Source organism: Solanum stenotomum, chromosome 7 (assembly GCF_019186545.1).
Source record: "Solanum stenotomum isolate F172 chromosome 7, ASM1918654v1, whole genome shotgun sequence".
In the NCBI taxonomy this organism is placed as follows: domain Eukaryota; kingdom Viridiplantae; phylum Streptophyta; class Magnoliopsida; order Solanales; family Solanaceae; genus Solanum; species Solanum stenotomum.
In genome coordinates this window covers 16839095-16863963 of record NC_064288.1, presented here as the reverse complement: position 1 = coordinate 16863963, position 24869 = coordinate 16839095, and the positions used below count along the sequence as shown (strand labels likewise).

Below are 24869 nucleotides of genomic sequence, written 5' to 3'. Positions count from 1 at the left end.
TCCCTCGATGAGTTTGATCTCGTTGTTCTCATTGTTTCTTCTATTATAGGGGGGGGGATGTATTTATCCTTCCTTTTGAAATGAGCTTCAACCTTCCCCATATTTCTTTTTAACTCATCCATTTGAGTCATTAGTGCGGTCATCAAGAGATCCTTTTAAACCTCTTGGATCATTTTAGCCATATTGTCAAGCAGTTGGACTGTTATTATATACGGCTTCTTTAATGTTCCGCCAGGAAGAAGTTGGTCAATTAACATCTTGTTTATGGGGCCAAGACTTTGGTAGAAGCAATCAAGGAGGATCGTACCGGGAATTCCATGAGTGGGGCATTGAGTTAGCAGTTCATTGAATCTTATCCATGTCTCAGGGATCCGCTCATCCTCCAATTGCTTGAAGGTTAGGATACGATCCCGATACATCATTACCTCTAATGGAGGAAACTCTATTAGCACCCAAATATTTCTCGCTTTCACTTGTTTAGATTCCGACAAATCACAAAACAAAACTAAGAATTAATTTAGTGAACTACAACTAAGAAGAACAAAAATTCTACTAATCTAAAATATCTCAAACAATACCACTATCCAGCAACGACGCCATTTTGATGCTTATCATGACAAATTACACTAACCTACAGTACGAGTGTCTACGATGGTCGATAATATAGTTGCCCAACCAAGGGTTGGGGTCGTTTCCCAAGGAAGTGGTTTTGAGAATTAGTAGAAAAATAAAATTAAGTTCAAACTAGTCATACCTAAAGACATTAACGATTAAAAACATTGTAAATTAAAAGGGGTGACACAAAGGTGTCAAATATCAAATGGGGGTTTCGTCACAAGTAGTAAAAAAACAACAAAATATAATAAGAAGATCAAGTATGGGGACAAGTTCTTGGGGTATGACCGCAATACAAGTTGAGATAAATCGTTGGTGCACGCTTTCGATAGGAAATTTGCAAGATAATAGTGACTAGGCTAGGCTTTAGATGGAAATAAGTTCCCTATCGGGCAACTTACCCCATTTCAAATGCATTCCTTTCGGACACCCATTTGCCACATGAAGGCCAACCTACGCCTTACCCCACTGACTCTCTCAAGCTGAGTGTTAGGATATGGGACTAGGACTCACCCTCTCAGGCTGAACCTCATGTCGACCTACTCCTTAGGCCATCAGTCTAGCGGTCTTGGTTTCGCAACCTCCCTCTCTGGCAAGCCGAAAACACATCGGTGGTTTTGTATTTTCAACTACAAATCCATTAAATTAAACCACAACTACTAGGTGAAATCACCATTAAAATACATCTATCCTATCAACAAGCAAGACCCAATAACAATATCAGCACATATTTGCTAAATCAGACCCCAAGTATGGGGGGTTTTAGCCACACATCAAGAAATAACAAAATACACCTAAAATGATATTAAAATCAAATAGGTATAAGGAATTAAACCTTGATTTAAGGAAAGTAGGAAGAATGGAGAAGACCCACTTCCAACTTGGGGAAGATGAATCTTTCTTTCTTTAAGTCTCCAAAAAACTTTCTCCAAACTTAAGAGAAAATATCCCAAAAAGTACTATTCTATTCTGGAAATTAAAATAAATGTTCGACTCTTAAAAATTAATAATAAGTTTAGTGTTTATAGACTTCAAAAAATAGTGCTGGCGGATATTTCGGTGAGGTTAGTTGGAATTGTCGATTAACTCGCGATTCTCCCTTTGGTGTAGTTCGTCGCCATCTTGCACTAGACTTCAGCATCATCGTGCTCTTTGTCATTGGGTAACCTAGTTCTGTTTCACGAAATTACTCGGTGAAACACCGACTGCTCCTTTCATCTCCTTTTGTATCCTGTTCCTTCAAGGCTTCGCGTACTGGAACAAAGGGCGAAGTGCGTACCTTCGGCGAATCGCCAAGTGTGATTGGCGATGCTCAAGCTTTAGCTTCTTCGTTCTTTTCAGCCATTTTGTTCCTTTTTGCGCCTTAGTGTCCATGCTTCCACAAAAACTTCAAATACCTGGAACTTAAGAGTTTTGATCAGATATTGAGACAAACTAAGCATTTGAGGACACTATTCCTTTCAAAATAAAGCCGTAAAAGAGTCTAATTTGTGGACTCATCAGTTTTCTATACGATACTTTCCCACCCAAGTATTGAGAAAGTTCAGAAGTGAACTTGGGATCACTGTAGAAGATTGCAGAAGTATCATCCAGTTTGTGGACAGTCTTATGGATGCAATTGAAGGTTCTAGCTTGTTGACTAACTTGTGGATTAGCTTTAAGGTATCTGTTCACGCTTTAAGAGGTAATTCTTGAATTAAAATTCAGATAACTTATGTTCTCTAGAATGATTGTACGTATTCTAGCATAATTAAATTATGTGTTTTTATTATTTATGTAAGTAGTATGATTTTGGTATGCTTCCGTTGTGCATATAGTTTTCCAACACCCACAAGCTAATCAAAGCTAAATCAATCTTCTAGCCACGGATGGATAAATGAATGTGTGTGTCGCGATCCAGGGGTACCCCATGGATTTAACATGGAGTATAGAACCACGAAGTCCATAGAAGCCACTTAGCTCTCATAACATATGAAACAGATCAATAAGATTAAAACAATAGTCCAAGTCCAATAGCTTTATAAAAGAAAAGCTTTAGTCTAAAACACTTGTCTCAATATAGCCATCTAATACAATAGAATGAAATTGGGCCTAGCCCATACATTATGTCCAAAATAAAATTTCATGAAAGGAAGATTAACAATAAAAATCCATCCTCTAAGTATGGGGACTAACCAAAGCTAGGAAACATCGAACTCAACCACTAGCCATGAAACTGATGACGCTGATTGTCGGAGCCTACATTTTGGAAAATGTAGGCAATAATACGTGTTAGTACAAAACAATGTATCAACTATGATAGCCATGCATAAAACATTGAAATCACATTAAGAATGGACATTTTCGTAAGTATGCAATGATCCGGCTAAAACATGTATTTTGAGAGTTAGAAACCATAAGTCATAAAACCATGATCAATGCAACTGAACATCATCTTTGAATTTATGTGAGATACCTCCTGAAGTAACCTTAGTTAATTATTATTGTGGGAATGAGACTTAACCGACATAAAGACCATGTGAGCTATAACATGATCCTAGACCATGCGTGAGAAAATCTTTCCCCATCCATGATCTTTTCATAATAGCTTTTAAGGCCCACATTTATGAACTTCATGCTAGAGATTCCCTACTAATACTAATTGAAATAGTTTTGAGATCGTGGCCTATAATCATTGATGTCATATACGGATACCACACTAATCAGGACCTAGTTTAGGAAAATAGCCCAAAAACCATTGAGGGCAAATCTAGATGTCATTCATGTCATATAGCCAAGCTTTATAGAACATATAGACAATTTCATATATAAGCTTTTTTTGAGTCATAAACATACTTTCATGATCATGCATTCTTTTCAAAAATTCATAAGCTTCATCATAGTTTCAAAGTCAATCCATCTTCAAATTCATTTACATCTATTTCATAAAGAGAAGACATGCATATTTTCATTAATTCATCTTTGAAGGTTCAAAATCCACTTTTGATCTTCAACATCTAGAAATAATGGGTTATATATGAGTTCATAGAAATTCATCATAAAATCGTATAATTCTATCAATTCATGCTCGATTTCATAAAAATCATCTTTCATAATCCAATTCCACATTATTTCATCATAATTGGAAAATATAGGATTTACATGGTTCATAGGGGATTATCATAAAAACAATAGTATTTCATGAGTTCATGCATAAGAGATCATAGTTCAATCGTTTAAATCTATTGAAGAGAACCCATGGCAATTGAAGAAAACACTAACTCAATTGGGGATTTCTAACATTGAAAATAGGAGAATTAGGGAACTCCACTGATGGAAGGAATCCATGGATGAAAATTATCATACCTTGAAGCCGATTTCTAATCTTCAATGGGGGAATTGAGACTTGACTTGAAACCCTAGGTTGAATCCTTCTTCTTCTTCAAATTCTAGAGCGAGAAAATATTTTGTAGAGGAAAATTGATCTCTTTTAGTGATTTTGGAAGAATGACTTGAATGGGCTAATTTTGGGGTTGAAAATACTTATATAGGGGTCTTTATGAAGGGAAAAATAATTTAGTATAGAATTAATATAATTTGTAAAGACTTTTAAAATCCTAACTTAAAAATTGAAGAGTCTAGCGCTGGAGCTCGCTAAAGGCCCCTCGGCGACTCACCTAGTGACCCTTTAAGTCACCGAAATTTATAGTGAGTTGACTTGGGGGCTAACTCAACTTAGGTGATGGGGGAGTCCACTTTGGCGACTTACCGAGCGGAACGACGAGCTTGACTTAGCTCACCTAAAATTACAGAATGCTAGACTCATAGATCATGCCAAAAAGGTGAGGTGGGTCTACTCGGCGGATCACTAAGTGGACTCGGTGGATCGCCAAGTCGACTATGAAGTAAATATTTTCCCTTCTCTAAATCTGGGGTGTTACAGTGTGATCCTATATTATGAAACAATTTAGGCACAATAGATATAAGAGTATGTACTTTGGATATACAAAATAATGGGAAAATGAATATACATAAATATAATAGCATGATAAGTTCAAAACATGAGAATGCTTGACCACATGTAGCATACCAATCGGGTAATCTTAGTTCATAAATCATGAAAAGGTCAATGCAATATAAAAGTGATGATATATGTTCAATACATAAGCTAAGTCAGAAATAATATCTTTTGTTGAATGTTTACCGTTAACCGATATAGACCATGTGAGTTATAACTTGGAATCTTGTGTGTTGCACCCACACCGAAGAGAAATAGTCCTACTTGCCAAAGTAAGGACCTTATACCTAACCTTAGGTGGATCCACTAGCTAATTCATCCATTCAAGATATACTAAGGGGCCAAGGACATTGGGATTCACCCAAATATACTTGGTTCTAAGTAAACTCCAAATAAAAAAATCATAAAGAGTAATCATATCATAATCATAATACTTGTAAAGGCAAGATTCTTATTTTCACGACCCAAAAATAGACGTGGTTGCATTTGTCTATTGCCACAAACAAAAGTTAGTCTCAACCCAACAAAGGACGAAAGAAATGCAGAAATATAAAGCAACAACAAGATAAAATACAAAACTTATTCAATATATTAAAACCCTCAAAATTTGGTTGTCACGTGTACAACTCACTAAATACATAAAGTGTGGATTTAAGAAAATAAGTACAAGTCTTAGTCTTTCTTTCTCAAATAGAACGAAGTATAAAGAAAAGGAAAATGAGGGCCCGCAAAAGTTACAAGCAACTACCTCTCTAAATCCTTGACAAGCCTCGAAATTAGAAGAACAAAAAAAAATCAGACGAGTCCGGGCTCGAAACCTACATAAGTGTAGAAGCAAGGGATTAGTACCAACAGCATTGTACCAAAAAATAAACTTAGAAAACAAGGCATCTATTTAGAAATCAAATACCACTTACACTCCAACCAAACCTTCACAAACTACAGCCTACACTGAAATCAGCCCTACCTAACAGATCTAGAATACATGGGTGGGATTGCCCAATATCCAAAGTTCAATAGTCATAAATCAACAATAAAACGAATCAAGTAAGTCAATCTAAATGTGAAGTAGTTCAATCACACGTAACATGTGCATCAATTACAATTAACAAAAAAGTCATACATAAGCATCAAAATACATCAAATCACAATAATCAATCTTTCGCCTAAACCATTTCCCATCGCCACAATAGCACTAGACGAAACCATTTCCCATCCACTTGATAATAATTCTCTAGCCGAAACCATTTCCCATCGGCTTTATATCAAATCAGTAGTCAGAACCCTTTTCCATTGGCTTTATATCAAATAACTAGTTGAAACCATTTCCCATTGGCGGCTTTATAGAACTCGCCGTCAATGACCTCGACATCATAACCATGACAAGATTGATCAAGATGTTAAACAATCAAAGCACACAAAAAATATCACACCACATAGTGGAGACAATAACTCATGCAATTCAAGTCCATATTCATGTTATCACGCATTTAACCAATTAATCAAAAGGGTCACAACAAGGCTATTCACGTCATCATACTCATCACATAGCCTTTTAAATTTCAACAACCTTTTATTATGTAATATTAATAAGTGGACAATTAACCTTTCACCTTATCCCATTACTCCCAACACACAAAAAATGAAGGGAATGCACGAATTGTACTGAAATACAAGGTTTAGGATATCACTTGTCTTAAATCAATCAATAATCACTCCAAGAATTGAGTCAATTGCCCTTCCCAATCACTTCCAAATCCACACACTCTATATCAATCAAGTATTCACAATCACATTCCGAAAGAAACAATACCCATATCAATTTCTTCAAAAAAAGGGTCAATCAACTAAAAATGCAATTTTTAAAATAAGGCTTGAATATGAAATTTAATATTTGAAAATGTTACTCGAGGCCTTACGATCTTATTGGTTAAAATCATTTTGAAAAAGGACTTAAGATCAGTTCATAGTCTTCATTTTAGTTAAGAACTCAAAATCTTGAAAAACCTTGCCATTGACCAATCAAAAGTTCCAAATTATGATGTTAGAATTCATAAATAATAAAAGGAAAATGAATTTTGAGAGTTAAGAATCATTATCCAACTGATTAGGCACACAAAAACCATTGACAATTGCCACCAACGGTTTCCCAAACTCAAAAATGGAAGAATGGGGCTTAAACCCCTAAAATGGCAGGTGAAACCTCTTTCACATGTCATAAAGTGAACCCCATAAAAATCTAGGGTCTTGCTTAAGCAATAAGGTCTCCGCAAAAGCGAGTCCTACAATACCACTAAACACAGCCAAGACCAAAATATCAAATAAACCATGGGGATTGGTTCAGAAATCCGTGCACAAAAACCACATAGTCAAATCCATTATACTCGACTCTCCAGACCTAATGGATCTATCAAAACACGAATTAGAGTTGTCGGTGACTCGACAACCGCAAAAACCACAAGAACAAAACTCAACATGTAAAAAGGCTAAAATATGCTTGGGACCTCTCAAAAAATCAACCAAGACCTCACCTAGGCTTGAAATTGTCCCCCAAATCTAACAGAACTCTCAGAATTCCAACCTGAGCATTTGAACCCCTAATATTAACCAAAGTCAATCCAAAGGCTAAATTTCCACAGTTTTACAACTTCAGACCTTAAGTCCTCAAAAAGACTCAAAATTTCAAACCGACAACACTCACAAATCATATTCCTCATTCTGGAACTGATGGAATCAACGAAATTCTATTCTGAAACTCAAAACTCCAAAAGACACCAAAAACAACTTTTTAAGCAACTTAGCCTTTCAAACTAAAAACTTATAGAACTCTCAACTTTAACCCTCAAAGTTTGAAACAAACTTCCAAAACTCAAACATAAAAGACTTGGAGTCGATATCAGGAGGGACAAAATGGTCCATTCCAAAAACATTCTAAAATGACCAACCAAGTCATTAAATTAATATTACTAATCTAACCATTAACTTCATAAGTCATAAGAATAGATTCTCTTTAAAATATCATTATTTCATAACATATTCGATGTTTTCAAAGACACTTAATAGAAAGCACATAAATAATTATAATCTTTTTTTAGTAAAATCGCACTTTAATCAGAAGTGGATAAATCATAGAAAACTTTCGTAATAGGAATAGTTCAATTGGAAGCAACCTAGCTTCATAAATCTAGGATACTTTATTCGAAAGAACCCTATAATCATAGTCACTATAATTCCTTTATTCATGCATCATCTTAAAAACTCAATTCATGATTATAAAATAGGTATATAGCATGCGTTCATATGAAATACCCTGAAAACATTTAATTTGAATCAAGTCATGAATTATAAGACCAAATATAATCAATTGCACCATAAATACGTGAACCCGTGAATAATCATACTGAACGCTAGAAATTTCGGTGAAATCTTAAAAGAAAATTAGAGAAAATCCTTGGGATTCAATGGATGATAGAGAATTCATTGATGAACTTCCCATATACCTTGAATAATTAAGACTTGATATTTTGAGAATAGAACTTGGAAGTTTGAAGAACGCTAATCTACTTGAATGGAATCCTTGGAGTGGATTTGGAGAGAGGGTCAAAACGACATAGTTTAGGTTTAGAAAGGATTGGGAAATACCCCAATAACTATGCCTTAAAAACTACCAGAGGGACTATACAGAGTGACCTACTATCTGTATAACCTTCTACGGTCTGTATGGGTCATCCCTAGAACAATATACTAGAGACAAAAATGCGAGTCAGACTCCACGAGTATCTCCTACGGTCACAGGTTCTTCTGCGGGTTGTAGGTTCCAACCATGGAACCCAAGTTCAAATCAAAATTTAATTATGTCTGGACCCGTTCTTACGACAACTTCCTACGATCCGTACAAGAAATTACGGACCATCTTGGTGGTCTCTAGGCATTCTTCTAGGGATTTTCACAAGTTCAGAATTTGATTGTTACTATTCTTCTTCCACATATGTTTTTAGTTTTATTCTTTAAAGTTGGGTAACTGGTTAATCGTGGTTTTGATGTTGGCAAGCCCGTATTTTTCTATGGGAGTAGCTCAAACTGTGTGTAGTAGAGCTTGACCTGGAGGGTGTACCCTTCCTCAAGCCTAGAGGAATAAGATCAAAGAAGGTTAGTGAAAAATTAACAGTAATTACTATACAAAGAATTTATTATTGAAAATTTACCTATAAAATTGACATATAGCCCAAAGATAGTGTTCTTCTCTCCTCTAGATACTCCATCCATTTAATAATTAATTTACCTACACATCAAAATAATATAAATAGTATTAATATATATACCACATCTAATAAAATACCAAAAATTTAAAGTGATCTATAACATTGGACTATTCCAAAAGAACTGACGACATGAAAAGTTAAAATCTAGTTTTAAGGTTGCAAATGATAAAGTCATAAATACTTTATCCAAGAATAAATATAATGAAATTAATAAATTAGGTTCTAACTATTCCAACGAAAAGAATTATTATAAGAGACCCTCCTTTCCAGATATGCAATTTGAGGAAAATGAATTTGTATCTCATACTTCACACTCTAGAAGTGAAATCGTTGAGTGGAATATTGATGGATTCGGGAAACATCAAGTATATAATAAATTACATGAAATGGGTATGGTCATTATGACATATTGAATGAAATTAAATTTCATCATATAAACAAGTTGTCATTTTAATAACAACCGGATTTACTGGCACATTAAAACATTGGTGGGACAATTACCTCACTGAATATAATAGGCAAAAGGTAGTAAATGCTACTACTATTATGCCTATCATAAGAAAACTGAATCTGCAGGGCAACTTGTAGAAACCCAAATTTTGGAAGATGTCACTGCCTATATAATTTATAACATAGTTAAACACTTTATGGGTGAACCCCAATTCTTTAAAGATAGAAGTTTAGAAATATTATCTAATACATCTTGTCCAAAGTTAGATGATTTTAGGTGGTATAAATATATTTTCCTTAGAAAAATTATGAATTGAAAAGATTGCAATCATGACAACTGGAAGGAAAAGTTTATCAGTGGTCTACCACTACTATTTGCTAAAAAGGATCTAATAAATTTAAAAGATAGTTTTGATGGAAAGAAACATTATAACCAGTAAACTGATGGTGATCTCATAAGTTTTATAATTACCATAAGATTAGAATTATCTACAAATATGAAAATTAAAAATCATCCTAAAATCCATATTGTCTATCATAAAGACAAATCATGACTGTACGAATCATGACAAGATATTGCTTTTCCATTCAGTTTGTCCCATTTGTTAAGCCATGTATAAAAATGAAAGTCCTTTGCGAATAATTTTTTTTGGCGGTCCCTCTTTCAAGACGTGTGACACAAGACTCGATTTTAACTAAAACTTGTAATTTCCCATAAGAAAGTCACCTATAGACACAAAAATATACTCAAGGACAAAATAAATAAAAAAAAAAATTCTCCTTAGGAAAGAACCATTCTATAAAGAAAACCCTTCGAGTTTATTCAACTACTGCTACCATCTCCCTCCTCCAAACATAGGAAATGTGATGCTCTCATAGAGTTGTTAATTCATTGTACCCATGGTTTTGAAGGTTGTGCCAACTTGAGTAATGTCTATTCATGTCGGCAACCTCCAGTTGTGCAGAGAATTAGAATAAAATAGAAGTTGGTGTCTCTAAGTGATGGTGTTAGTCTATGTTGCAGATGGCGTTGAATAATGGATGATCGGTGACCAGTAGATCTGGCGCTGAATTTAAGCATAAATGGTGAAAATCTGTCACGACCCAAGGGTACCCCCCAGACGTAACATGGCGTACTTTAACCCGAAGGGGTTTCATACATGCCCTTAGCATATCATAACATAAAGTATTAGAACAATAAGAGTAAAAACTCATTTAAGTACAAATGAAATCTTAGTAAAAGAAAGCGGAAGTCTAAACTTGTCTCAATTAGCCATCTATTACAATCCATGAGTCAAAATAGGGTCACATCCCTAAACAAGATAATCTAAAAATAGAAAGTACAAAAAAAAATGTGACTTCAAGTGAAACTCCCGTCCTCAAATCATGAGTACTCACCACAAGCAAGGAGAATAGTCATATCCAAGATTGAACAGAAGGATAACCGCCTTAAGAACCGGAACCTACACTTTGGAAAAAATGTAGAAAATATGGGTTAGTACAAAGATGCACTAAATATGATAGTTATGCACAAAATCCTTGAGAACATGCTAAAAAGGACATTTTGGTTGAATGCATGCCATTTACTTGTTTAGAACAACATTTTGAAGATAATGAAAAGGCATTAAGTCATAAGCATAAACAACTCATATATCATCGTGTCATAATAGGAACATACAATAAGTACCCTCAAAGCCTACTTGTGCAATGCATGAATAAGATCCAATAATCCCACTCATACTAAGTAAAGCTTCTTGAGTAGATATAGTTCATATTTCATATTCTTGTTCATACTTTCATAAATGGAGATTAGCATTAACCAACACTGACCATGTGAGCTTACCCTGGAATCTGGTGTCTACCCCACACCGAAAAAGGGTTGTCCTACTTGCCTAAGGTAGAACTATACTCTTAGCTTAGGTGGATCCTCTAGATAAAGACCTATGTGGGCACATAGTTATGGGATTGCTACTAGAAACCCGATATCTACTAAGGTGAGGGCTTCCATCCAAAGAGATTGTTACTAGAAACCCGGCCTCTACTAACGTGAGGGCTTCAATCTCATATCACTATTAACTCGGTGCTAAGAATAATTCCCATTGAGTTCATGTTAAGTATTGACTTAAATTCTTAATTATGGAAGAATGTCTTGACACTCAATCCATAAAACTCATACTAAAGCTCATAGATTCAATAGATAAGACTAGTCTTCTGGCCTTAGAACCACTACACGTGACAAACCTTTCACATCGTATGATATTCATACATGAGTGTGTACATGAGGATAATCATACAATAAAAACAATAATTGGATCATAATCATGTTCACTTTACTCTTAAAGTGATCTAAATGCATATACATAAACCACGTAAACATGCGTAATTCTCATGGTTTGCCCTTCAAGGACCATAGATCACATTCAATCAACATATCTAGAATTTATAAATTAGACATGAATGATAACATGATTTAATTACTACAATTACTATAAGCATAATCTCATAATACTCTTCTTTCTACAATTCACACACATCAAAAGGTCACAAATTGGGAATATGGGGGATTCATTGATTCTTGGGAGATTTCATCATAAAAATATAATAAATCATCAACTCAATCATAATATCAAGTAATTAAACCAATAGAATCATTTTTGAAAGGGAATCCATGACTTGGAGTAAAACCCTTACTTTTGGGGAAATCATTACTTTTGAAATTGAGTTTGGAGGGACCCCATGGATGAAAACTATCCATGGATGAAGGAACACCATAACTTAGTTATGATTTTCCAAATAAATTGAGTGAAAAATCCTTGTTTCTTCAACACCTATCTTTAACTTTCCGCTTCTTTTACCTTCAGTTCTAGAGAGAGAATTTTTTTAGAGAAGATGAACTTTTGGGTTTTGATTTGGGGTTTTGGAAATAATGGGGTGAATGGGTGTATTTTGACTTCAAATGACTTAAATAGGTGTAAATCCTTAAGACAAAATGACCTCATTTAATAACTACTTAAATTGGAATTACCTAAAATAACCACCACTTTAAAGTGGGGTACCAGGGACCACACGCAAGTTCACGCATTGTCAAAGGAACCATGGCCCGTGGTCCCTTGACGAGTAGCTATGCTACTTGAAACAAGCCCCCACAAGGTACAGGCAACCCCACGAGCCTTCCCACGGGCCGTGCTCTTCACCACGAGCTCTGAAATGGCTTGTGAAGGGGAGCGTTCCTTGGGGTAGTTTGGAGGGTTCACTGCTTGACCACGGGTTGTGGTGTCCACCACAGGTCATGAAGACCCTCTTTCCATGTCCCTCACCCTATTCCCTTGGACTTTGCCCTTTATTCTTGACGCTAAACTCACGTTTAGCCTACTAGTTTCCAAAGTGTTATAATATCTCCCCCTTGAGAACATTCATCCTAGAATGACGATCTAGACACCTTACGGAAGTAAAGACTCAAGACTAGCAGACCATCCTGCATGAAACATCAAAATATTGCACAACTCAAAGGAGGAAACATCAACTCCATCTCAAAACATAATCAATGCAATACAAGGAAGTAGGAATTACATCTATCAACCCAATATGCATGAAACTCATCATTTCTCACATTCATAGAAAGAACTACCTTCGCCAACTAAAATCATGCTCAACACAACATAATGGAGCCAATATAAAATTACTCTCAAAAGAATTGTAAAGCATGTTCATCAATTTGTCTCATAAAGTCAAATAGGCAACTCATACTAAATGCACAACAATATGAGGAACATGAATCATGAAAACTCATTTTTATAACTAAACATGAATTTCATCAAGAACATGAATAATATAAGGAAACCATGGAAAAAACATAATTCACACATGACCTCCAAAACAAGGATATTCTAGAGGAACTACTTACCTCAAGCTTGAATAGGAGTAGAAGGAAAGAGATGAGGGTATAGGGACTTCATAGCTGCCTCGACCTCTCCAGTATCACCCTCAACTAAATTATTTCTCCATAAAACCTTAACAGAAGCTATTTCCTTGTTTCTCAATCTCTTGACTTGAGGTCTAGGATCTCTATCGGAACCTCATCATACGAAAAGCTTTCGTCAACTCCTAACCCTTCTATGGGAATAATGGATATCGGATCCCCAATACACTTCTTAAGCATATAAACATGAAATACTGGATTAACTGGGGCCAACTCATTTGGAAAATCCAACTCATAAGCAACTTTCCCAATACGCTTCAAAATTTGCTATGGGCCTACATACCGAGGACTAAGCTTCCCTTTCTTGCCAAACCTTATCACACCCTTCATGGGTGAGATTTTCAAATAGACCCAATCATAAACTTGGAATTCTAGGTCTCTTCTCCTCACATCGGCATAAGACTTTTGCCGACTTTGGTCCTTTCAAAATATTTCTCTATTGAGCCAAAATTTATCAATAGCTTCATACACCAATTCGGGACCAATAAGAGAAATTTCACCTACCACGAACCAGCCAACTTGAGACCTACATCTCTTACAATATAAGGCTTCAAAGGGAGCCATACCGATACTTGAGTGGTGACTATTATTGTAGGCAAACTCTATTAATGGGAAGTGGTAATCACAATTACCTATGAAATCTATAACACACGCCCTCAATATGTTCTTTAATGTTTGAATGGTGCGTTCCGCTTGACCATCCATTTGGGGGTGAAAACCCATTCTAAGCTTAACTTTAGTACCAAGCCCTTTTTTGATGACTTCCAAAACTGAGAAGTAAATTGAGTACCTGATTAGTCCGAGATTTGGACTCATTTAGGGCTTTATTTGTATAGGTTTAGTGTCCTTAAATGTTTATTACGAACCAATAACTGATGTAAAATCCTTGATTTTCAAGATTATGGATTAAGGAGTAAAGCAAGGATACTAAGTTGCAAAAAGGAACAAAGCGAGCTGAAAGAAGGAAGAAAAGAGAGCCTGGTGATCGCTAAGTCCATTTGGTGAGTTGCCTAGTGGCCATTTGACCACCTAAAGTTCAAGTGTGCCAAGCCCTGAAGGAAAGAACCAAGTTGGTGAGAGAAAGGAGCAGTCGGTAGATCACCGAATGGTTCCATGACACAGTGTTGGATCACCCAAAGAAGATGCTAAAGGCCAAGGCAGAAAGGGGATGGAATTGACATGAACACTTAACTTACTCTTGGGCTTGTCTCAAGCCCCTCTGGAATCTCATGACTTTCTCAAGACTTTTTCTAAGATCAACTCATCGATAAAGGACTGACTCTGCTTTTCAACCACATCTAGTATGATGGGTAGTCAAAGGAATAGTAGAACACAGGAGTTAGAATAAGTCTCTACGACATAGCTCTATTGCACAATTAAGAGTATGAAAGAAAGGAAACTTTTCTTAAATGTCTATAGTCCCTCATTTATAGTAGTGGGGCCCTCAAAACGATAACCGAGAACCTACTGACACGGCTTCATAGACACCCTAGGACACTTAAACTTTGTAATCTAATACCAAGTTTGTCACGACCCGAGTCTACACCCTGGACGTGGCCGGCACTCAAGAACCATTGTTGGTTCCCAAGCGAACCCTCATCATGGCTCACTACAAGCGGAAGACAAACTTAAGAATGCAAAAGCTTAAAACTAAAACAAAAGTCCATAAAACTGAAATACAAAACTTTAACCGAATCGCCGAGTAAATCGGCGAGCCAGAGTTACAGTGCCAAGTGGCCCTTCGCAACACATTTTTGGCAACTATAAATACCATTTTGAACATTTATTTTAATATCTAATTTTCATTGTATCAATTTGTGATTAGAATTTTGAACTCAGAGACATGTTTCCTCTAGTTTTTCCTTAGCTTTGAAGAACTAAAGTTTTTCACTTTTGAGATTATTTGTTTTTATATAATGCAAATATTAAAGAAAATAGGATGGCAATTCTTGTTTTTAGAATTTTTAAAAAGAATTGTAGATTATTTGTTTTTATATAATGCAAATATTAAAGAAAATAGGATGGAAATTCTTGTTATTAGAATCTATCTATAAAGAATTGTAGATTATTTGTTTTTATATAATGCAAATATTCAAGAAAATAGGATGGCAATTCTTGTTATTAGAATTCTTTTAAAAAGAATTGTAGATTATTTGTTTTTATATAATGCAAATATTAAAGAAAATAGGATGGCAATTCTTGTTTTTAGAATTTTTTTAATTTTTTTTTAAATGAAAGAATTGATTAATATTATTTTTAAAATTTTCTTCAAATGTAATAATTGATTACTTAACTATTTTTTTTAAAAAAATGTTATTAGTAATTTATTTTATTAAAAGAAATACAATTTGTGAAGTTTGTTTTATGTTTGACATATTTAAATAAAAAAAATATAAAAATGTAAAATTTAAATAAAAGTTTGAACTAATTGAATATCCGAAACGGTGTATTTATTTAAAAATATTAAATCCTAATTTATTTTTGTTGTTGACAGTTGGCTTTAACTGGAAAATTACATTTTAAAAATATTTTAAAATCAAATTTTGAAGAACAGAAAGATGCAATTTTTTTAGTAATTGCTGACATGTGGCTTTTTAAAATAAAAAATCATATTTTTTATTTTTATTTTTTTTAAATTAACTTTTTAAATTGAGATTAATTGTGGCGCTGACATGTGGCATTTTTCCCTCTCCTTTTATATCTAGATAGATAATACTTTTAAAGTTTCTCGAATATGTCTAAATACTATAATATGATTTTTAGTTAAGTCTACATTCATGCCAAAATTGAATACTACTTTCAAGATAAATTTTGTCTATATGATCAAGTATGAAAACATATAAATAATTTTGTTCCACATCGAAACCTCTCAGACTTGATATGATAGTACCTTGCTACAAAATTAAGTAATGAAAAAGTTTAAACATTACACTTGATTAAACTCGTCATTGATGAAAGTATTTTGAGTAAATTTAAACCCATATGAAACTATAGTTTCTTTAAAGAAAAATAGAAAAAAAAAATTATGTGAAGATGCTTCAAGACTAACAAAGAGGTTTGAACTTCTCAAGGATATCATTGCTTCTATTACTTAAAACATGAAACTAATGAAAAAACTTTTTTTTTTCTTTATTTTGTGAGGTATTGTAGAGCTTTTACTAAGATTTTTAAATGTTTGGGATACTGTAGAACTTTTACTAACATATATAAACTAGAAAGCTAGCAATCATCTTTATTTTATGTTAATGATTTGATTCATAATCGAGGAGATGAAATAGGGGACATTCCCATATTTTTATCGCATCTCAAAATGATGTTTTAGAGTTAGGTTTTTGAAAGATTTGATAGGTCAATATTTATATTATTTTTTGGAAATTCTAGCACTTTGATTGAGTACTAGCAAGTAATTAGTTTTCATCTTTCTTTTGAGAAGATCTCTATTCTTTCATACAATTTTTCATTTTACAAAGATCTAAATATATTTTCATATTTTATACTAGAATATAAATAAGCAACACCAAATTGATGGAGATGAGGATGCAACATTAATGCAAGTTCCTATATCTTTTAGTGCACCTGAAGAATCAAAAGTTAATATTTTGGAGGTAAGCATAGTTTTTCTGAGGATGCATTGCCAGAATCATAGTTGAGTCTATTACAAAATGCATAAGAAGTACCAATTTTTTTGGAATTCTAGCAGTTTGATTAAGTTCTCAAAATGTAAATCTAACTATTCTTTTTTTTTTTTTCATATTTTAAATTAGAATATGGATGAGAATCTCAAAGTTGATGGTGATGTGGATCCAGTATTAATGTAAGTTCCCATAAGTTTTCTCGCACTTGATAAATCAAAAGTTGATGTTTCAGAGGTAAGCTTTTGAATAGTTTCTTTAATTATAAAGTTTTTAGTTTAATTTACTTTAAGACATGAACTAAAATTATACTACCCTTCCCCCCCTCCCCTCCCCCCCTTAAATTTATGTTATGTAATTTGACTAGACATGGAGTAAGAATACACCTTTATGGTTTTTTTTTTCAAATAAGAAATCAACAATAGTAAAATATTTATAGTGTGATTAAATATTTATCAAATAATTAGGAAATAAATCATAATTTTGAGACTGACTAAAAAGGAAAGTATGTCACATTAATTAGAATACAAGTAGTGTATAAATAATAGTATTAATAAATATATAATTTTTAAATATTATCTAATAATTCTAAATTTTATCCTCCAATTGTGCCCTTGTTTTAGTTAGGTCCTACATACATTTAAAAATGACACGTCATTCAAATAACTTTCGTCTGTATGAAAACACAAATAAATATTCTTGTTTCGCATCGAAATCACACATGACTTAGAAAAATACGATGATGTAACCTCAGTATAAAATATATGTAAGGTAATGAAAAAACTCAAACCTCTACCCTTGATTAATAGACCTAAAATAGGCATTGTGATTTTGATCAAAATTTAATAAACATTGAAATTAGCGTAGAGAAAATGACTTAACAACATTACTCACTTTAAACTAAGTTATAAATAAATATATTAAAAGATTAATTTAATTTCCTTACCATTAAAATATAATTTTTTAAATAGGAATATAAAGTAAAATTTTCTTCTTATGTGAAGATATGAGAAGCGTTTCAAAGAAAATAATTGTTCTTGTTATTTAAAGCATAAGAAAGCCATCTATTTCTTAATATTTTTTGGATATTCTAGGACTTCTATTATGTATTTAAAATATTAACTTACACGTACATAAATTACTAGCAAACTAGCAATTTTCATATTTATTTTCTTTAAATAATGTCTTTTCATTATTTTCTCCAATTACTTCATACAATATTAATTTTACAAAATATATATCTAAGTGTTTCATATTTTTCTACTACAATATGGATTAGAAGCACAAAATTGATCGTGGACATGCAATAATGGTGGTTCCCATATCTTCTATTCCACCTCAAGCTAGTGTTTTATTGGTAAGTTTTGAAAATACTTCTATTATCTAACATACTTATTATAAGGTCTTTAGTTCGTTTTCTATTTAGATATGTACAAAAATCTTTTGATGTATTTAAAAAATACTTTTTCAATGTTAATTATCTTATGGAGTACAAAAGTTTGGATGAATAGTGATGGTTAGTGATGGTTGTTATTAATGAAAATTGAGGATGGTATATTGACTATTGATGGTGTTGTGGATAGTAGGGATTCATAATGGTGATAGTAGAAGTTTATAACAATAGTTTTGTGGTAGTTCATATTTGGATGATAACTAAGGAGGTGTTTGGATGAGTTTTTTTTAAAGAGATTTATAAGTCAAAAGCTAAAAGTTGGGGACAACACCCATCTTTTGATTTTTGGCTTTTTTGGTTCTTTTTCAACCTTAAAAAAAGTGTTTTCCCAAACATTTCCAAAAATAATCCTAAAAAACAAAAGTCACAAAAAAAATAACTCAATTCAAACATCCACTAATAGCTAATGGTTGTGGTAAATGATTGTGGTAGACAATATATAGTGGTGACAAATGATGGTCATTGTCAATACTTCTTGATGATTTTTGTGGTAATGATGTATCAATAATAATTGTAAATAGTAGCTAGCTAGTGTTAGTTTTAGTGTTGGTTGATTGTATTGATTCATAGTGATGGTGATTGAGAATAAAATAGGCATATCAACAACTTATTGCTACTTGATATGATTGAATGCATTATATTTTGTACTAAGCTATTTTCAATATCTTGTGTAGCACTTGATGATGTACAAATTATCGATGCTTCCAGCTCCACCAGATAACTAAAATTTGAAAATAAATTTTGATAATATTTGAATTTCATAAAATATAACTTGTTTTAGTTGCAGAATGAGAAGAGTAAGAATAAGGTTATAGAGATGATACCAGGAAATATGTATTACCTGCGTACGCATACATTTGAACAGAGAAGGCAAAATTGGATCATCAAGAATAGTTCTCGTCGAGATGGGTCAACAATTGATTACGTAAGTTTTTTCATCTAAAAATAGACATGTTGGTTTTGCCAATATTAATACCAAGCTATACTTTGATTGATGAATTATGTACTTAACATTTAATAAATGTTGGCAAATAGGTTTACCATCATTTGGAGACAAAGGAAAAGTTTCGATCTATGATAGAGGTTTATAAGTTTCTTCTATATGGAGAAATTCCTGAAAAAAATAAAAAAATCAAGTGAAAAGGGAGAAACATTGTAGGTTAGCTCAAGAAAGTTAGATTAGAATAAATAATGAAATCGGCTATATTTATGCATGGTCACTAAAAAGGTTTAATTTTCAGGTAGCACCAATACGTAAAACACGTAAACACGGTAACAAATTGATCAAACACTATTTGGTAGGAACATGTGAATCTTGCAATGGTGTTTACATAAAAGATCGCAGTGGAGTTAATTATTTATTTGAACGTGACATCCCTTCAAACATAGGTAAACTATTATTGTTGTTTTCATATTCATTATCATAACTGTCTGGTTGATCCTTATAAATTTGTATATTTTTTGTGGCCTGAAAAAAAGAGAAAAAGAGAAAATGAAGATTTGTTTGGGCATGAACAGGTCAACTTAGGAAGTGATGCATTAAGTGCACATGTGAACTTGGGAGATGTTACAATAAGTTCTCCTGTGAAATCCTTTTTTTACCTTTGGGATTTTGAGCTCTTACCCTAGGGTACCTGAATGTCGAAGAATATTATTTGTCTTTCATTATTTAAGAAAAGTACTGAATTTTGACTCTTCTCGATTTCTAGGACTAAAGATTTTGTTTAATGTAAAACTTATAGTACTACTTTTGTCCCAATACTATTTTTCATATTAATAATTAAAATATAATTTAATTGGGTCAAACAAATCTATTATATATATTCTAAAAGTACGAAGGTAAATATATGCCAAGAAGAAAATATATATTAAGAATTCTATGATAAGTCTATTGAAGAAGAAGAATTTTTTTCCATATTTAGGTAATTCTTTCTTGGAGAAAAAAGATTTTTTCTAGGGAAGATTATTCTCCCAAATAACTCATATGTAGGTCAATTCACCAAACCAATTTTATATATTATGAGTATTTTAATAATTTATCTTTGTTATCATCGTTCAAAGTTTCTTTGTTAATTTGGGCTTTATGACTTGGTGTTTTGATCCAACCAACATATTTAGAATTTGAGTTTAATCATATTCTCTAATAGTACATCAATAGATTGGACTCACTAGATGAAGTCATTCATGTAAACATTGTTATGCTTCTTTTTCAGATTCAAAATAGATGAACAAGAGTGTGCTAAAAAGAAAGAGAAGGTAAAAAAGAGACCATTGTGTAGCTCTAACCAAATTTGCTTTACATTATTAATTTATAGATAAATTTATAGTGGTATGTTATGCAATATGTGAAAAAAATATAATTATATTCTCATCTATGGTATAATTGCAATGACCCTTGAGTCATTTTTGTATTATTGCCTTTATTTCTTCATTTATAGTGTTCCAATAGCGACCCTAAGCTTTTTATGATTTGTTCAGACTGACAGTTCACTCACTCAGTCGTTCGTTCGTTTCGATTTTGTGCATGTTTATGTGTTTTTAAGCTTTTGAAACTTGAACGGTTGACTTCGGTCAAAATATCTGGAAGACGGCCTCAGATAGCAATTCTGATTTTTTCGTTAGCCCTGAAACATTGAGTTTAGTTTAAAAGGACCCTTGGTGCAGATTCGAGGCTTCTAAGCTCATCCTAAGCCCTGTTGTGGATAATGACTCAAAATAGAGGTTGGGTGTGAGACCCATTTTTAATCGATATTACCTCCATTGGAAGTTTTGACATCGCCTTTGAGTCTGAAATGCCGAATTTGGTGGGGTAGCATATCTCATTTGGATATTTGAACAGTTGATGTTCTAGCTGATGCAACAACATTTGGTGCAGGTGAACTTCCTCATCACTGTCATGATGAATCCTCCGTGAGCACGGAGTGGTACTATACTTGGCCATCATAGTCGCCAAGTTATTGTGCAACATCAGCTGATGCAACAATGCTAAAAATCCCCAACAAGGTGCTCAAGATTAATTTGGAATCCCCTGCATGCAAATGAAATACACTACCCTACAAAATTCAACATTCTGTACTCATTGAAGATGTCAAAACTTCCAAGTGTGGTCTTCTCGATGAAAAGTAGATCCCACACTCAAACACCATTTTAATTCTAATTTTATAAGGGGTCTCGAGATGAGCTCGGAAGCCTCGGGATCTGCACCAAAGGTTCTTCTAGACCAAAACCAACATTCCGGAGCTAACAAAGTTGTCCGAGTTCTATTCATAGGTTGTCTGCAAAAAGTTTTGATCGAAATCAACCATTCAAAGTTAGAAGCTCTAAAATAGGGAAACTTGCACAAAATACAAATGAATAACAAGGTGATCAAACTATCAGTTCGAGCAAGTCATAAATGACTTGGGGTCACTATATGATAGCTTTAAATGTCGAAAAGATAAAAAAATATAAAAAATAAATTGAAGGGTAATTATAGATGTAGATTCATGTGACACAACATAGAATACTTGACCACATATTACGTATATATGCCCAACGAGTTATTCATTCACCTTTTATAGGTTAATAATTTGAATGTTATAACCATTATAAATTATTGTTTCACATGAACTTAGACCCAAATTGTAACACCTCAATATTTGGCAAGTGGAGTTGGAAAAGAAACTCTGAAATTTGGCTACTTATGTAGTTCTCGTGAGTCAACCTATGGACCGTACAAGGTCTAGGGTCCATAGGGAGGCATTTGTGGATGGTTACTTGAGAATTTGGTGGGGGCAGAAGTCTTAATGTTTGCCTTCTTAGCCTAAAAAAATTGAAAAATGACACTGTCAACTTTGGAATAAAGGGACCGATTAGGCAATTAACCAAATGACATTAGGCAAACTATATCGGGTCGGTCAAGCAGAACATCAGGTTTGGTATTTGTAAAGGAATCATCAGCGAGCTTAAGCTCCTTTGGAAATTCATTGAAGATGTTTGGTGGCGTTAGTTTCAAACTGGTGAATGTTCTTGGCAGAAAAAGGCCAAGAATCTCTTCTCTTTAAAAAGGCCATCCTTTGATCTTTTTGGTACTTTTCACTTCCTAATCTCTTAACTCTTAGCCTAAATAATAATTTGTACACTTTTTGCTTTGATTTACTTGGGTGGAGTGCTTGAGTGTTTGTGATTCTTGACCCAAATCCTTCCTAACTCTTTATTGTTGATCTGTACTTGTCTGAAGTTAGTTCTCAAAGTTATTTTTAGTATTTTTGCTTAAATTTTGTTGCATATTGATTGGGTTAGTTGTTATTGTTGAAATTTTGTTGTGTAATTCATATGGGTCGATTAATTTTAGTCGATTGCATAGTTCCTGTAACGCCCCAGAAAAAAAAAATTGAACTAAGACTCGAACCGTTCTTCGTAGTGAGTGAGATTTTACCAAGGAATTAAAATTTCTTAAGTATTAAGGTCACTAGATGTAGCACCTTGAGTTCCAAGAAGAACTAATGAGAGTTCATTCAAGTCATTCCTAAGTTTTTCTTAAGTTTTGGGTCAACTTCAAACGACCATCAATCTTAGTACATGATATGTTAGGTGTGCTACAAGATAGCTAATGAAAGGTCATTGAATTATCTTTCCAACGCCACTGAGTTTGCTAAATTTCGAGTTCATATGAGTGAGATATGACCTTTTAAGTTAGGCTGTCCAGTTAAGGAAAGTTACTCGAAAATAGTAAGGGGTATTTTGGTCTTTTCCTTATCTTGTTAGATTTAATTCATTTTTAGTAATATTTTAGGGTTCTAATCTGATTAGGTTCAGTTTTATAATCCTAATCTACACCTAGGGTTTTAGTGGATAGTTCAAGAAGAGAAAAGAACAGAAAAGAGGAGAAAAGAGGAAAGGATCAAGGCGTTCATCGACGTTCTTGAGTTTATTTGCGGATTTTCGCCATGGGTTTGATTCCTAAGAGGTATATAAGCTTCCATAGTGTTGGTTTTGTTCACCCATACGCCAATCATGTTATTTTCAGTGAAATTTCATTCTTGAAGTTGAAAGATTAGAGTTCTTGATAAGTGTTCTTGAAGTTTCCTTATCGATTAAGTTTTGATGTAAGATTCTACTTGGAACAAATTCAAATGACCATATCTCCTAGAATATAAAGAGTTACATGCGCCATAACATATCCAATTAAAGGTATTTGAGTCTACTTTCCAATGCCATCAATTTCGCGTCAATCCAATTTTTGAGTAAAAGGTTATGAATATTTTAGTAATCTATACAGTGCTGCTATGAATTAGCCGACGGGAAACCATTAAAAAATGTTGTTTTTGTTTTTTTTGCCTCCAAGAAAACCCTAATCGAATTTGTTGACTAATAAAAGGCTCAAAAAAATCAGATTTTCATCTTCACTAATAAATATCATAATTCTTGGCCATAGAGATTTCAAGAAACTAATTTCAAGAATCTCAAGAAAGGTTTTCTTGATCGTTTATCTTCAAGCTAGGGTTTCAAGACTTCTAATCAAGTTCTTCTTCAAGATTCTTCAATAACCTTGTTCATCAAGGTATATAAGACTATCATAGTGTTGGACTAGTTCATCTTCACGCCCTATATATACTTTCAAATCAGTAAAATAGAAATCTAGGATTCTACCCCTAGATTTGAGTATTCTTGAGATAAGTTGTTTTGAGTTCTTGCGTTCATGTTTATTTTAAAAATTATATTCATAATTATTGAGTTTCTATATTTTTATTGAGATCCTTGAGTTGATTTGTTCATGTCTATAATTCAGCATGAACCCTTTTTGAGTTGTAAATCTTATGAAGTTTTTCAAAGCCAACACTTGAGTTTTAAATAAAGTTTTGAGGAAGTAAGTATGAGAATGAGAAGAGTCGTATACATGAGTTACATATTGGTACGTAGACCCTCGAGTCAAGTAGTTCATGCCCATAATTCCGCATGAACTTCATAATTTGAGCATCTTTGAGAGGAGTAGTATCTTCAAGTTCTTAGTTTTGAGTATTGAGTTCCTAATCCCTTTTGAAATTTTATTACTAATCATGGTACTATTACATATTACCTATGGAGTCCATGAGTTGAGTTGTTCATGCCCATAATTCTGCATGAACCCTCTGAGTTGAGCATAATTGAAATAAGTTGTATCATTAAAGTTCTTGAGTTTCAAGTATTGAGCTCTACGTATGGTTATTGAAAACCTTGAATTGAGTCGTTCACCCATAATTCGGCATGAACCTTATTTTAAGAAGTCTTTTTACCAACGTTTTAACTTTGTTTTAAACTTCAGCTTTGAGTTGACTAAAGAGTAAGAGTAAAGTTCATTTTCTTTAAAATGATATATGGGAACTAAGTATTTCCAAGAGTAAATGTTTCCACATTTAAGATGAGAGGAAACTGAGATTTCCAAAAGAGTTTTGAGCAGTTTGAGTACCATCTCTTTTAAGAGAAAGGTTTTTGAGTAATTATCTCAAATCAAAGAAAAAGT

The 24869-nt window shown here is 33.3% G+C and overlaps 1 pseudogene; it reads left to right on the top strand.

The window, feature by feature from the left end:
* Window positions 1-2223: 2223 nt before the first annotated feature.
* Window positions 2224-20017, top strand: LOC125869690 (uncharacterized; annotated as a pseudogene).
* Window positions 20018-24869: the final 4852 nt, after the last annotated feature.